This window comes from Salvelinus namaycush, chromosome 38 (assembly GCF_016432855.1).
Source record: "Salvelinus namaycush isolate Seneca chromosome 38, SaNama_1.0, whole genome shotgun sequence".
NCBI classification, from domain to species: Eukaryota; Metazoa; Chordata; class Actinopteri; order Salmoniformes; family Salmonidae; genus Salvelinus; species Salvelinus namaycush.
Genome location: NC_052344.1, coordinates 17,039,932 through 17,053,618, shown reverse-complemented (window position 1 = coordinate 17,053,618; position 13,687 = coordinate 17,039,932). Strand labels below are relative to the sequence as shown.

General features: G+C 46.0%; 1 protein-coding gene across 5 annotated transcripts in view; it reads right to left on the bottom strand.

Annotated features, from left to right (window-relative positions):
* The window catches only part of LOC120032155 (liprin-alpha-2-like), a 278,259-nt gene that overhangs the window by 133,756 nt on the left and 130,816 nt on the right, over window positions 1-13,687 (bottom strand). The gene's annotated exons all lie outside the window — the stretch shown is intronic.

The following is a 13,687-nucleotide window of genomic DNA, read 5'->3' as shown; positions in this document are numbered from 1 at the left end:
CTAAAAAAATAATAGTACCAGCAACAAAAATGAGAACAGGCACCTATTTCAGACCAAAACAAGCACTGACTGGGGGGACGTCAAAATGTAGTTATTGACATAGCCTTGTTATGTTCAATGTTCTCTTCCTATATAGTACTCTAAATACCCCAATTCATGTTGATCAGTTCAAAAGAATACAAGATGAAGTCAATTATCTCAGAATCGTCTTTGTGCAGATATAACCTTATAGTCCCAAGCTCTGGACTTCTTCTCTCAGACAATTTATCAATACTGACCAACGGCCCTTCACACCACAGAGACTGAACCTTTCTGGGAGCCGCCAACCTGGAGCCGCAGGGCGCAGGCCTCTGTTAGCTACCGTAGCCCCACTGACCAAAGCAACCGATACATTCAAACTGAAAAACATGCTACCAAAATAACAAGCATGCAACAATAAATATATACTTGTATGAATGAATGTACAAATGTATGAATTCATGTACAGTCACCTAGACATACTCAAGAAAACCGGTAACATATCAAAACCTTGTAAAATAGTGTGATGGAGGGGGAAAATAGAGATGGATGCTGTTGTTATGGCGACTGGACTGTCAATCACGGATGACCTTCAGAGATTTGACGAAAATAGACACTGTTAGCAAATCTACTTAGATACAGAGGGAAGATACTAGGCTTTCGTTTACAGAGCTAAAATAAGTCATGCTGATATTTACTCTGAAAACCTAACGTTCAAAGAGACTCTGAAAGGAGATGTGATGTGTTTAAAGGATGGAGAGGTGTGAGAGAAAACAGGAGGACTTCTCTGGAAAATGTCAGGAGCGCCGAACACACCGAGCATTAGTAATGTATTCTAACGTATTCCACGAGTGCATTTTCCTTCACACCATCTGGTCTGGGAGACCACCAACACAAGTGTAGTACAGTATAGTGAGCTCCTTTCTAGATCTCCGTCCCCGGAGAATATGCAGAATCTGTCACGTATAAACATCATCTGATAACATACTGTATCAATCATCTTTCAGGGGACATTTGCAAAGATTAACCAAAGGAGAAGCGATAACAAATCAGAAACACATTGAAATGCAAGAAGGGTTAGGTTAAGTCCATTAAGAAATGAATTTGGCACTGATAGATTAGGTGCAGTCAGAGCATTCACTGTGAGGATGCAGATGTATGCCATGCATAAATTAGGCTTTACACAAGCATAAAATAATAGCCACCGCCACAAAACTGGCGAGTAATAATAATGACAGAGACAACAGGTTCAGTAAGTAAACGCCTTATAGGCCAGGACAGGAATACTGATAGCATTTAACTCTGCCATTGATACAGACACAGTCCTTCACTGACTCTCTCTGGGGCTCAATCACAGCCTACTCAGCAGACAAAACATGTTGAAATGACATCATTACAACCACATTACAACCAACCATATTACAACCATCCTGCTGGTTATAGCCCAGTATAGCCCAAAGAGCAGAGGGACTGACACTATTACAACCATCCTGCTGGTTATAGCCCAGTATAGCCCAAAGAGCAGAGGGACTGACACTATTAAAACCATCCTGCTGGTTATAGCCCAGTATAGCCCAAAGAGCAGAGGGACTGACACTATTACAACCATCCTGCTGGTTATAGCCCAGTATAGCCCAAAGAGCAGAGGGACTGACACTATTACAACCATCCTGCTGGTTATAGCCCAGTATAGCCCAAAGAGCAGAGGGACTGACACTATTACAACCATCCTGCTGGTTATAGCCCAGTATAGCCCAAAGAGCAGAGGGACTGACACTATTACAACCATCCTGCTGGTTATAGCCCAGTATAGCCCAAAGAGCAGAGGGACTGACACTATTACAACCATCCTGCTGGTTATAGCCCAGTATTGCCCAAAGAGCAGAGGGATTGACACTATTACAACCATCCTGCTGGTTATAGCCCAGTATAGCCCATAAGAGCAGAGGGACTGACACTATTACAACCATCCTGCTGGTTATAGCCCAGTATAGCCCAAAGAGCAGAGGGACTGACACTATTACAACCATCCTGCTGGTTATAGCCCAGTATAGCCCAAAGAGCAGAGGGACTGACACTATTACAACCATCCTGCTGGTTATAGCCCAGTATAGCCCAAAGAGCAGAGGGACTGACACTATTACAACCATCCTGCTGGTTATAGCCCAGTATAGCCCAAAGAGCAGAGGGACTGACACTATTACAACCATCCTGCTGGTTATAGCCCAGTATAGCCCAAAGAGCAGAGGGACTGACACTATTACAACCATCCTGCTGGTTATAGCCCAGTATAGCCCAAAGAGCAGAGGGACTGACACTATTACAACCATTCTGCTGGTTATAGCCCAGCATAGCCTAAAGAGCAGAGGGACTGACACTATTACAACCATCCTGCTGGTTCTAGCCCAGTATAGCCCAAAGAGCAGAGGGACTGACACTATTACAACCATCCTGCTGGTTATAGCCCAGTATAGCCCAAAGAGCAGAGGGGCTGACACTATTACAACCATCCTGCTGGTTATAGCCCAGTATAGCCCAAAGAGCAGAGGGACTGACACTATTACAACCATCCTGCTGGTTATAGCCCAGTATAGCCCAAAGAGCAGAGGGACTGACACTATTACAACCATCCTGCTGGTTATAGCCCAGTATAGCCCAAAGAGCAGAGGGACTGACACTATTACAACCATCCTGCTGGTTATAGCCCAGTATAGCCCAAAGAGCAGAGGGACTGACACTATTACAACCATCCTGCTGGTTATAGCCCAGTATAGCCCAAAGAGCAGAGGAACTGACACTATTACAACCATCCTGCTGGTTATAGCCCAGTATAGCCCAAAGAGCAGAGGGACTGACACTATTACAACCATCCTGCTGGTTATAGCCCAGTATAGCCCAAAGAGCAGAGGGACTGACACTATTACAACCATCCTGCTGGTTATAGCCCAGTATAGCCCAAAGAGCAGAGGGACTGACACTATTACAACCATCCTGCTGGTTATAGCACAGTATTGCCCAAAGAGCAGAGGGACTGACACTATTACAACCATCCTGCTGGTTATAGCCCAGTATAGCCCAAAGAGCAGAGGGACTGACACTATTACAACCATCCTGCTGGTTATAGCCCAGCATAGCCTAAAGAGCAGAGGGACTGACACTATTACAACCATCCTGCTGGTTATAGCCCAGTATAGCCCATAAGAGCAGAGGGACTGACACTATTACAACCATCCTGCTGGTTATAGCCCAGTATAGCCCAAAGAGCAGAGGGACTGACATTATTACAACCATCCTGCTGGTTATAGCACAGTATAGCCCAAAGAGCAGAGGGACTGACACTATTACAACCATCCTGCTGGTTATAGCCCAGTATAGCCCAAAGAGCAGAGGGACTGACACTATTACAACCATCCTGCTGGTTATAGCCCAGTATAGCCCAAAGAGCAGAGGGACTGATACTATTACAACCATCCTGCTGGTTATAGCCCAGTATAGCCCATAAGAGCAGAGGGACTGACACTATTACAACCATCCTGCTGGTTATAGCCCAGTATAGCCCAAAGAGCAGAGGGACTGACACTATTACAACCATCCTGCTGGTTATAGCCCAGTATAGCCCAAAGAGCAGAGGGACTGACACTATTACAACCATCCTGCTGGTTATAGCCCAGTATAGCCCAAAGAGCAGAGGGACTGACACTATTACAACCATCCTGCTGGTTATAGCCCAGTATAGCCCAAAGAGCAGAGGGACTGACACTATTACAACCATCCTGCTGGTTATAGCCCAGTATAGCCCAAAGAGCAGAGGGACTGACACTATTACAACCATCCTGCTGGTTATAGCCCAGTATAGCCCAAAGAGCAGAGGGACCGATACTTGTTAGACACTTGTTAGCTCCAGCCTGCTCCACCCGTAAGGAGCCTTGCCAGGCATGTTCTCGGACAAAAACACTCAGCGGACCGTGTCACGTGTTAAGTGGACCAGCGGCGCTTGCGGCTCGTCCTGGCGAGGATTCCATGCGGATTCCATCCTTCAACCATTTCCACTGTATTGGAAATACATTCCAATACAGTGTAAGGTAGCTACAGTTGGTATGGGGGATGGGGCTGGTGTAATGCAACAAGAGAGCGAGAGAGAGAGAGAGAGAGAGAGAGAGAAAGAGAAAGAGAAAGAGAGAGATTGTGTGTGGAGGCTTTGAAGCAGGCTGGATTTAAATCCACTCTCCTTGTAGGGAGGTGAAGAGAACAAATGTACTTTACCTCTCCATCCATCCATCCCTCCATCCTCCCACCATGTCCCGACACGCCTCTATCCCTCCTACAGCTTTCACCGTGTACACTCTGATAACCACCCACACACTGTACTGACCCACTGGCTAGACACACACCCTTCATCCTAAGAGGATGTTTCTCTGATGACATCAGAGCAGTGGGAGCTGCCTCTGGTGCATTGACTCAAGCAGATTCATGGTCTGGGAAGCTTGGGACAGATCAGAACTGTTAGTGGGGCAGCACTGGGTAGCGTGGGGCCTTAGGCAGATCACAGGCCTGCTGCCTGGCCCAGGGTGATGCGAATGCTGGCTCTGTTAGATGTGGGACACAGCACACACACACACCCACCGGCAAAGAGGCTGATGTCAGAGGAATATAATAAAAGCATGCACACATTCAGTCCTTCAACCACTGCAGAGATCTTCTGAATACTGGTGCTATATAGCTGTTGATGTATGACTGGAATTAGTGGGATGACTGGTGGGTTCAAAACAATGTAACTTCTCATTTCCATGGGAGTTCCTGTGTACATACACACATTAATAATACATAAAGCTCCAACAGACACTGATATGTCTGAGTGTCTGGGTCAGGTCACTAATTAGTCTGCCCTAGCATGCAGAGAGAGCGAGAGAGAGAAATATCTCTTACACAGGCAAATATCTTGATACCTACACTCTATTAGTGTGCTGTGTAAATGCCTCTATTTCAGACCATGCGTGTGTTGCTCATTCACACAAAGACATTTCATTTATCATGGGTATTACAGCTGTGCTCCCACACATCAACAGGTTATCAAAGAAAATATCAAGAGAACATATTGTGAGGGAATCATTTAGTAAGGGAGAGTCAACACATTCTACAGCAGGCAGCCATTTTCTTTTCCTACAAGACCAAAACTGCATGTACCCGTTTCTTAAAGCCTTTTGATATAGTCAATATTAGATAAAGGCTCATGCTAATGGGTTTGACATAGAACAGGCTCTAGAAGTCTACTTGGAACATTGTGAAAAAACAGTAATTGATGCTATTGATCTCTAGGCAAACAAATATCAACGTTCTCAATATTTCACTTTCACTCAAACAAATGTCAACATTCTCAATATTTAACCTTGAAATCGCACAGATAAAACTGATTTGTACCATTCCAATAAGAAATATAAAATTGCTAAGATTGACTAATGCTACAACAAGGAAGAAGCATTCCAAAGTTGACACAATGACTGAGTTAAATAATGTATTGATTTCCATGCCGTACTGATCGGTAAAACAATACATTGTAAAGGTATTCAGAAGATAGAGAAAGTGGTTCATGCTAAATTATACAGCGATTTCCATTGGCGTCTTCAGGCACTTCAGTGGTCATCAAGGACATGGCAGAACAGTTCACAGTTCTTTAAGGTGGTAAATTGTCAACAGCTAAATAATGAAAGATAACATGAACAGAATGGTCTGATCTAGAATGTCAGTGGAACAGAAAGCCACGCACTTCCTGACAATCATGGTACATTTATTGGACCAAAATAAATACACAGATTGTTCTCTGAAATGGACTTGCCTACAGTACACAAGGATTTAATCTGAATAAATGGAATTGTCCTTGTCAGACAATCACTAAAATCACTAACAAATTGCAGTTGTGACAATTTGAAACGGCAGCTGTCTTCATGCTGTTCTTCATCCAACATTGTTAAAGGTTTTAAATATGCATAAATGCAGAGCACACATGTCTCCTGAAGAAATTTGAGCACATTACTGTGTGTCTGAAAGCACAAGTTCTCCTCTACAGAGTAGCAGCCTATAAAGCTGCGGGGCATAATTTCAAAGCACAAATAACTAGAGCACAATTTTACACAGAGCCATCCTTAATTTTCCTTCCACACGGTCCTTACTGCTTATTTATTTCCAATGCAAAGTTGATCCACCACCGCTAGCGAGCATTAGCATCGGAGCACTAGTCTCCCTATTCCTAGTCCTGGCAGGCCCTCCTGGCTTTGTGAATAATGAACAGACAAATCCCGCTTGTAATAATTTGTGGCCGCAGGATTTAATAAATTGTTTATCTGCGTGTGTTTACTTTGGCGCCAGGGGAAATCTGTGGGATGTTGTAGCTACACAGTGCAGAACATGTCCATGCCGGTGGCATGACTCGACGACATTTACCAAGATTAATCCCAGGCTGGGGATTGAAATCTCTGTGCTGTATCTGCCTGCTCTGAGAGAAACAACAAACCTCAACGTTGGCCCAACATATGGTCTTAGACATGATAGAGGGAGACAGTGCGGTTGGGTTAACTGACGTATCAGAGCGACTTTGATTTTTACTAGGTGTCTGAGAACACCATGCAAACAACCAGCTCTCAGCAGACAGAGACAATCCACTGTGTCTGCATTCAAGGCACATTTAGCATCTAACAGTAAATTTGTTTAAATACTCACAATGCACACCATAGAAATAGTCCTTAACGTATGAAATTGGTAACAGTATGGATGTATGGAGAGCCATATATTCCTATAGAACAGTGTATATCCCTCTGCAGAATGCTAACTCAACCAGGAGGAGCACATCTGCCTTTGTTGTCTACACACAGATTCTCAGCCCACGTTTCCTGTACTGATTACGGCTCCCTGGTGATGAGTGGTGGGGGACTCCTCCCCCTTTCTTTTTCTCCGTTTTTCTGTCTCACCGCTCATGGGCGTGGCACAGCCGAGCCTCCAGCGTGAGACAAGACGACAAGACAAGGAGAGGCTGAGCGACGCTCCACGCGAGCGTCCAAGCCGTCACTGTCTCCGTCGAGATCACCACGGCAACGCACCGGCCGCCACCAAGTTTAGACGCCTGTGGTGTTAGTCGTGCTGTAGGGAGCCGTCTCGCTGTGGCAGGTAGTGCTTTGTGCTATCTCTGTCTCGGTGCTCTCCACTGTGGGAGTATGAGGGATGTGTGTGTGTGTGTGCATGTATGCAAGTATTTATGCCCTGCAGAGCCCTGTATGCTTGCAATGCTATCTGTCGGTCTGTCTGTCAGCTCACGTTACCACAGCTTGGAGAAAGAGCCAGTCCTGCTTTGTGTCAGCATCAAGCCTCTTCCTGGGAGAAAAGACCACATTTCACACATCTGATTCTATGACTCAGGTTTCCTAAGGCAAGCAGTGCATGGGGATGTTTGTTCTATACCTGCAGTGTTTGACTTGACTGTTTTACACTGACAGACATTCAGACATTCACAGAGCTGCAGTTAATGCCCTCTGGTAGGCGAATAGCAACACAACGTCACATCGCATACATTAAAATAGGAGTGTACTGAAGCCTACTTGAACACGCCCCAGCACTTCACCTTTAAGAGTGTTCAGGCTATTTCCTAAGCACTTCTGCCCCCCTCTCTCTCACACAGCCCTGGGGACATCAGGGAGTGGAGCTACGGTATATGTTATCCTTCTCCAACTACAATGGAGGCTTTTCACAGAGTGGAGAGTTACACTTCTGTCTCCCCTCAGCCTCTCCTGTGGGGCTACGGCGGGTCATCATCCTCTCTGTTCTTTACAGGCCTGGCAGACAGAGATAATGGCTGTGGCAGTGTCTGAAATGGTTTCCTATTCCCTACATTGCCCATGTAAGTAGTGCACTGCACTATATAGGGAATATTGTGTCATTTTGGACACACTCAGTCCCTCTGTCTATGTTCTCTGGACAGCTACCTGTATGGGCACTGACTAGACTGTCAGGACGATGAACTGTCTCTCTCTCCACCAATGAGCACACAGAGAGACTGGAGGAGGGGGTGTTGGAGCCTGCTAGTTAGGGGTGGGCTACACCCACTGGGAGGATGCCAGTCTGTCGTTACTGTACCTGCAAAGGCTGACTGGAAGCGGGCAGCAGACAAAGGAAAAATGGAGTTCCACTCCCCACCAACAGTTAGCATGATATAAACCAGGCAAATGTATGGAAAGGTGCACCGTTTTCTGCAACTATCTCCTTAGATAGACCATGACAGTGTTTTCTGCAACTATCTCCTTAGATAGACCATGACAGTGTTTTCTGCAACTATCTCCTTAGATAGACCATGACAGTGTTTTCTGCAACTATCTCCTTAGATAGACCATGACAGTGTTTTCTGCAACTATCTCCTTAGATAGACCATGACAGTGTTTTCTGCAACTATCTCCTTAGATAGACCATGACAGTGTTTTCTGCAACTATCTCCTTAGATAGACCATGACAGTGTTTTCTGCAACTATCTCCTTAGATAGACCATGACAGTGTTTTCTGCAACTATCTCCTTAGATAGACCATGACAGTGTTTTCTGCAACTATCTCCTTAGATAGACCATGACAGTGTTTTCTGCAACTATCTCCTTAGATAGACCACGACAGTGTTTTCTGCAACTATCTCCTTAGATAGACCATGACAGTGTTTTCTGCAACTATCTCCTTAGATAGACCATGACAGTGTTTTCTGCAACTATCTCCTTAGATAGACCATGACAGTGTTTTCATACTAATGCCAAATCCTCTGCAAATCTTCAGCTCAAAATATGTATGACACCCGTGGGGCACAGTAAAATGACCAAAAGCTGAGGTAATTGACTACAACAGGTATTTACCATGCTAAAACCATCCCAGCAAGCTTAAACAATCGGCGTGTCAGGTTGATGGGCACCCCCGAGAGCGCTGGAGACGCGACACATCGCTTTCGCTGCTCCTCCATATTAATTGAATCTTTCGCGAGAAAATACAACTTATACTGAGTGGAAAGAAAAAAGGATGATATGTGAATTTAATCCAGTCTCTCTTTATCGCTCTCCTTCTCTCGCTCTGTGTTAATTGCTTTGCCCCTGGTAAGCGGACCATATCCCTCCCCTGTGCCCTGTCAGATCGACCCTGGCAGCGCCAGAGCCAGCTGTGGCAGCATCAAACCAATCATTAAAACCATCCAGGATTCTACAGGATTTTTAAAGATCACCTGGAGGGCGTGCGGCTTACATTATCCCAGGAACACGGGTGAAATGTTCTCCGTACTATCCCATTGTTTCGGGCCAAAATGCCAAAGCACGAAACCATGGGGCTGAGGTTTAGCAGGACAAATCTGAGGCCATATTCCTGTTGAATCCAATTGAACAAAGCAATTGACTTAACCAAACAGATTGTGGATGGATATCTTGAGGAATACGCGGTATGAGTGTGTTGCCTCTGGGTGCTACTATATGTAGAGCTATTGTAGTCACAGCAGGAGCTGTATGAGGAAATGTACACTGGACTGGAGGAACAGAACCGCTCCCGTTTAGCCCATCTGCTCTGCTGAGACTTGTATTGATTTCTGGGGTATAATTCTACTGAATGTCAGGGAATCCGGAGGCAAGGCGTCAACACAAACTGTAGTGTTACAGGCACAGACAGCACCGCCAGCAACAAAAACACTACTCTCACACAGTAGCTGTATGGGTTTTACTACTGTATGCATTTAGAAATTGTTAGAATTGTATTTCATCTATTTGCAGGATTTATCAAGCCTGTGTTCGGGTAAAGAGGAACAACAAAGTGTTCTCAACGATGGGTTTACTGGGTGTGGGAGTTAGCCTCTAGTCAAAGAAATAATGTTTTGCCGATTGTGTCGTAAATAATATATGTGGTCCCTAGCACCTCGTATACTTGACACGCTCTTTGTCTTACACACCAGATGGAGTGTGCTTTACAACTCTCTGCACTGTGTTGTGTACTTTGTGTGTGTCTGTAGAAATCCAATGACAGAGAACCAGACTGTAACAGCCTGCTCTGTAATACGTTGTCATGTAATGTAATGTCTATGCATACTGCATGATATCCACTCCAGCTTTCTACTGCTAATAACCAGGGGGCGTGATTACTGATTAACCCTTTGTTTAACCTCAGAGGACATCAATAACCCTGCATTGACTTGCTGTCCCCTGTGGAGAGGCACTGATCTCAGATCAGTGTTAACACACACTACCAACCACTGCTCTACTGACCCCCAGGCAACTGAGCAGGGTCTTAACATACACTTAGTGCTTCAAGTACAGCCAAGGGCGGGGCTCAAATCAGATCAACTACCAGCTACACCAGAGCCTAAAGCACCCAACTGCAATCACAGAAAATAATACCACAAAAAACATCTTTGAGAGGGGCCTTGTTTGACCTGATGAAAACTGTTACAACCCTCCTAGGTGACTAGACAGCTATGCGGCTCTGGGTTCCATATTTCACTGCTGTGTTCCCGGGCAGAGTGGTAGTTTAATAGGCGTATTAAGAGGATTGATGTGACGTCTGATGTCTTCACGGCCCTGCTCCTCCCTGATGGACAGACAGACAGACAGACAGACAGACAGACAGACAGACAGACAGACAGACAGACAGACAGACAGACAGACAGACAGACAGACAGACAGACAGACAGACAGACAGACAGACAGACAGACAGACAGACAGACAGACAGACAGACAGACAGACAGACAGACAGACAGTAAACACTGTCTTAATTGAACATGGCATGAGATTTTACTACCACTGCATTAATCACAAAGGCCACGGATATCTGCAACAACCATGGGAATGAGTGTAGTCTGGGGGGGGATAGAGCTGAGTAGGTGAGTATGCATGCAGACCAGACCACAGGCTGATGAAACAGAACAAATGGTTTCTAAAATATCTGTGTTTGTTTTGCCCTTGCATTGAGGCTGCTGAGTCCTGTAAAGTGGTGGCGTGGGGAGATGGATTTGATGGTGTGTGTGGAGAGAGACAGAGAGAAACACACAAAGAGAGAGAGAGAGAGAGAGAGAGAGAGAGAGAGAGAGAGAGAGAGAGAGAGAGAGAGAGAGAGAGAGAGAGAGAGAGAGAGAGAGAAAGAGAGAGAGAGAGAGCAGGAAACCCCCAGTGTGTGTGTGTGCGTGAGGGATCTCTTCTCATTCCTCCCATAAGGAGTGCAAGCCATGAAATTAAACGTTTGTGGAGTGGTTTATGAGACGTGAGTATCTGTTTCAGCATGGAGGACAGCGACATGGCATTAACACGGAGGGAGAGAGACAGAAAGTGAGACAGAGTCAGACAGAGAGACAGAGACAGAGACAGAGAGAGAGATAGGGAGAGAGAGACAGGAGACAGAGACAGAGAGAGAGAAAGAGAGAGAGAGAGAGAGAGAGAGAGAGAGAGAGAGAGAGAGAGAGATAGGAGACAGAGAGAGAGAGAGAGAGAGAGAGAGCGAGAGGAGACAGAGACAGAGAGAGAAAGAGAGAGAGAGAGGAGACAGAGAGAGAGATAGGGAGAGAGAGAGAGGAGACAGAGACAGAGAGAGAGAGAGACACACAGAGAGAGAGAGACAGAGACAGAGACAGAGAGAGAGAGAGAAAGAGAGAGAGAGGAGACAGAGACAGAGAGAGAAAGAGGGGGTGAGAGATTTTATGTTCCTCCTAAGCAATATCATCCTTTCTGAGAAAAGGAGTCAACCCAGCCCCAACTGACTGTGCCAGAGACAGGTTAAACTACTGTAGGAGGGAGGAGGGAGGGGCCGGAGAGGAGCAGCAGAGGAACTGACACCCACGGAATACCAAGTCTGTCCTCCTAGTCTCCTGATCTACATCATACCCTGCCGCTCGGCCGCAGCCGACCGCCACTTCCCCCCACCAGAGGAACGAGGGAACAGAACGGTGGTGAAAAATGTGCTGACGGAAGAGTCCTGGCGTGGCTCTGTGTGAACAGAGAGATAAAACTCCCACTGGGCCAGAGATACAGGGCAGGGCGGCACAGTAACATCACAGTGAGGTCCACTGAACTAGAGATGCAGAGAGACAAACATACAACACTCTACTCACTCCATCTTATACACTGTAGACTTGCCACTGTCTTCTTTGCTGTTTCAATGATTCGGGATGTGATTGGCCACAAGGTGACTGCTCACGGTGCATTTTATCTCAAAAGGCAGCACTGTAATTACTGATGATGAACAACAACAGTAGTCGAGCCTGCGTCTCATGTGGTCAGACCACATACACACTGACTCTACAAAACATTATGAGCAAAACATTCCCGTGACATAGACTGACCAGGTGAATCCAGGTGAAAGCTATGATCCCTTATTGATGTCACTTGTTAAATCCACTTCAATCACTGTAGATGAAGGGGAGCAGACAGGTTAAAGAAGGATTTTTAAGCCTTGAGACAATTGAGACATGGATTGTGTATGTGTACCATTCAGAGAAGGAATGGGCAATCCAAAATATGTAAGTGCCTTTGAATAGGGTATGGTAGTAGGTTCTAGGCGCACCAGTTTGTGTCAAGAACTGCAATGCTGCTGGGTTTTTCACGCTCAACAGTTTCTCGTGTGTATCAAGAATGGTCCACCACCCAAAGGACATCCAGACAACTTGACACAACTGTGGGAAGCATTGGAGTCAACATGTGCCATCATCCCTGTGGAACGCGTTCGAAACCTTGTAGAGTCCATGCCCCGACGAATTGAGGCTGTTCTGAGGGCAAAGGGGGTGTTCTTAATGTTTTGTACAGTCGTGGCCAAAAGTTTTGAGAATGACACTGCATCGCAGTGTTATCTGTGCCACCAGAGACTCTGGGTTGGAGCCCAGGCTCTGTCGCAGCCGGCCAGGAGGCCCATGACCGGGAGGCCCATGGGGCGGCGCACAATTGGCCTAGCGTCGTCCGGGTTAGGGAGGGTTTAGCCGGCAGGGATATCCTTGTCTCATCACGCACTAGCGACTCCTGTGGCGGGCCGGGCGCAGTGCGCGCTGACCAGGTCGCTAGGTGTACGGTGTTTCCTCCGACACATTGGTGCGGCTGGCTACCGGGTTGGATGTGCGCTGTGTTAAGAAGCAGTGCGGTTTGGTTGGGTTGTGTTTCGGAGGACGCATGGCTCTCGACCTTCGCCTCTCCCGAGTCCGTGCGGGAGTTGTAGCGATGAGACAAGACAGTAACTACTAACAATTGGATACCACGAAATTGGGGAGAAAAAGGGGGTAAAAAATATATTTTTAAAAATAAATACAAATAAAGTTTTGAGAATGACACAAATATTAATTTTCACAGTCTGCTGCCTCAGTTTGTATGATGGCAATTTGCATATACTCTGTAACGGCTGTCGTAGTCGTTCTCCTCCTCAGACGAGGAGGAGCATGGATCGGACCAAGATGCGGATTGGTAAGTATTCATTATTTAATGGAAAAACAACAAACACTAACCCGAAACAGTCCTGTGTGGCCCAAACACTGACACAGGAACAAACACCCACAAAAACAAGTGAAACCCTGGCTGCCTTAGTATGATTCTCAATCAGGGACAACGATTGACAGCTGTCTCTGATTGAGAATCATACCAGGCCGAACACAAAATCCCAACATAGAAAATCAAACCTAGACCAACCCACCCAACTCACGC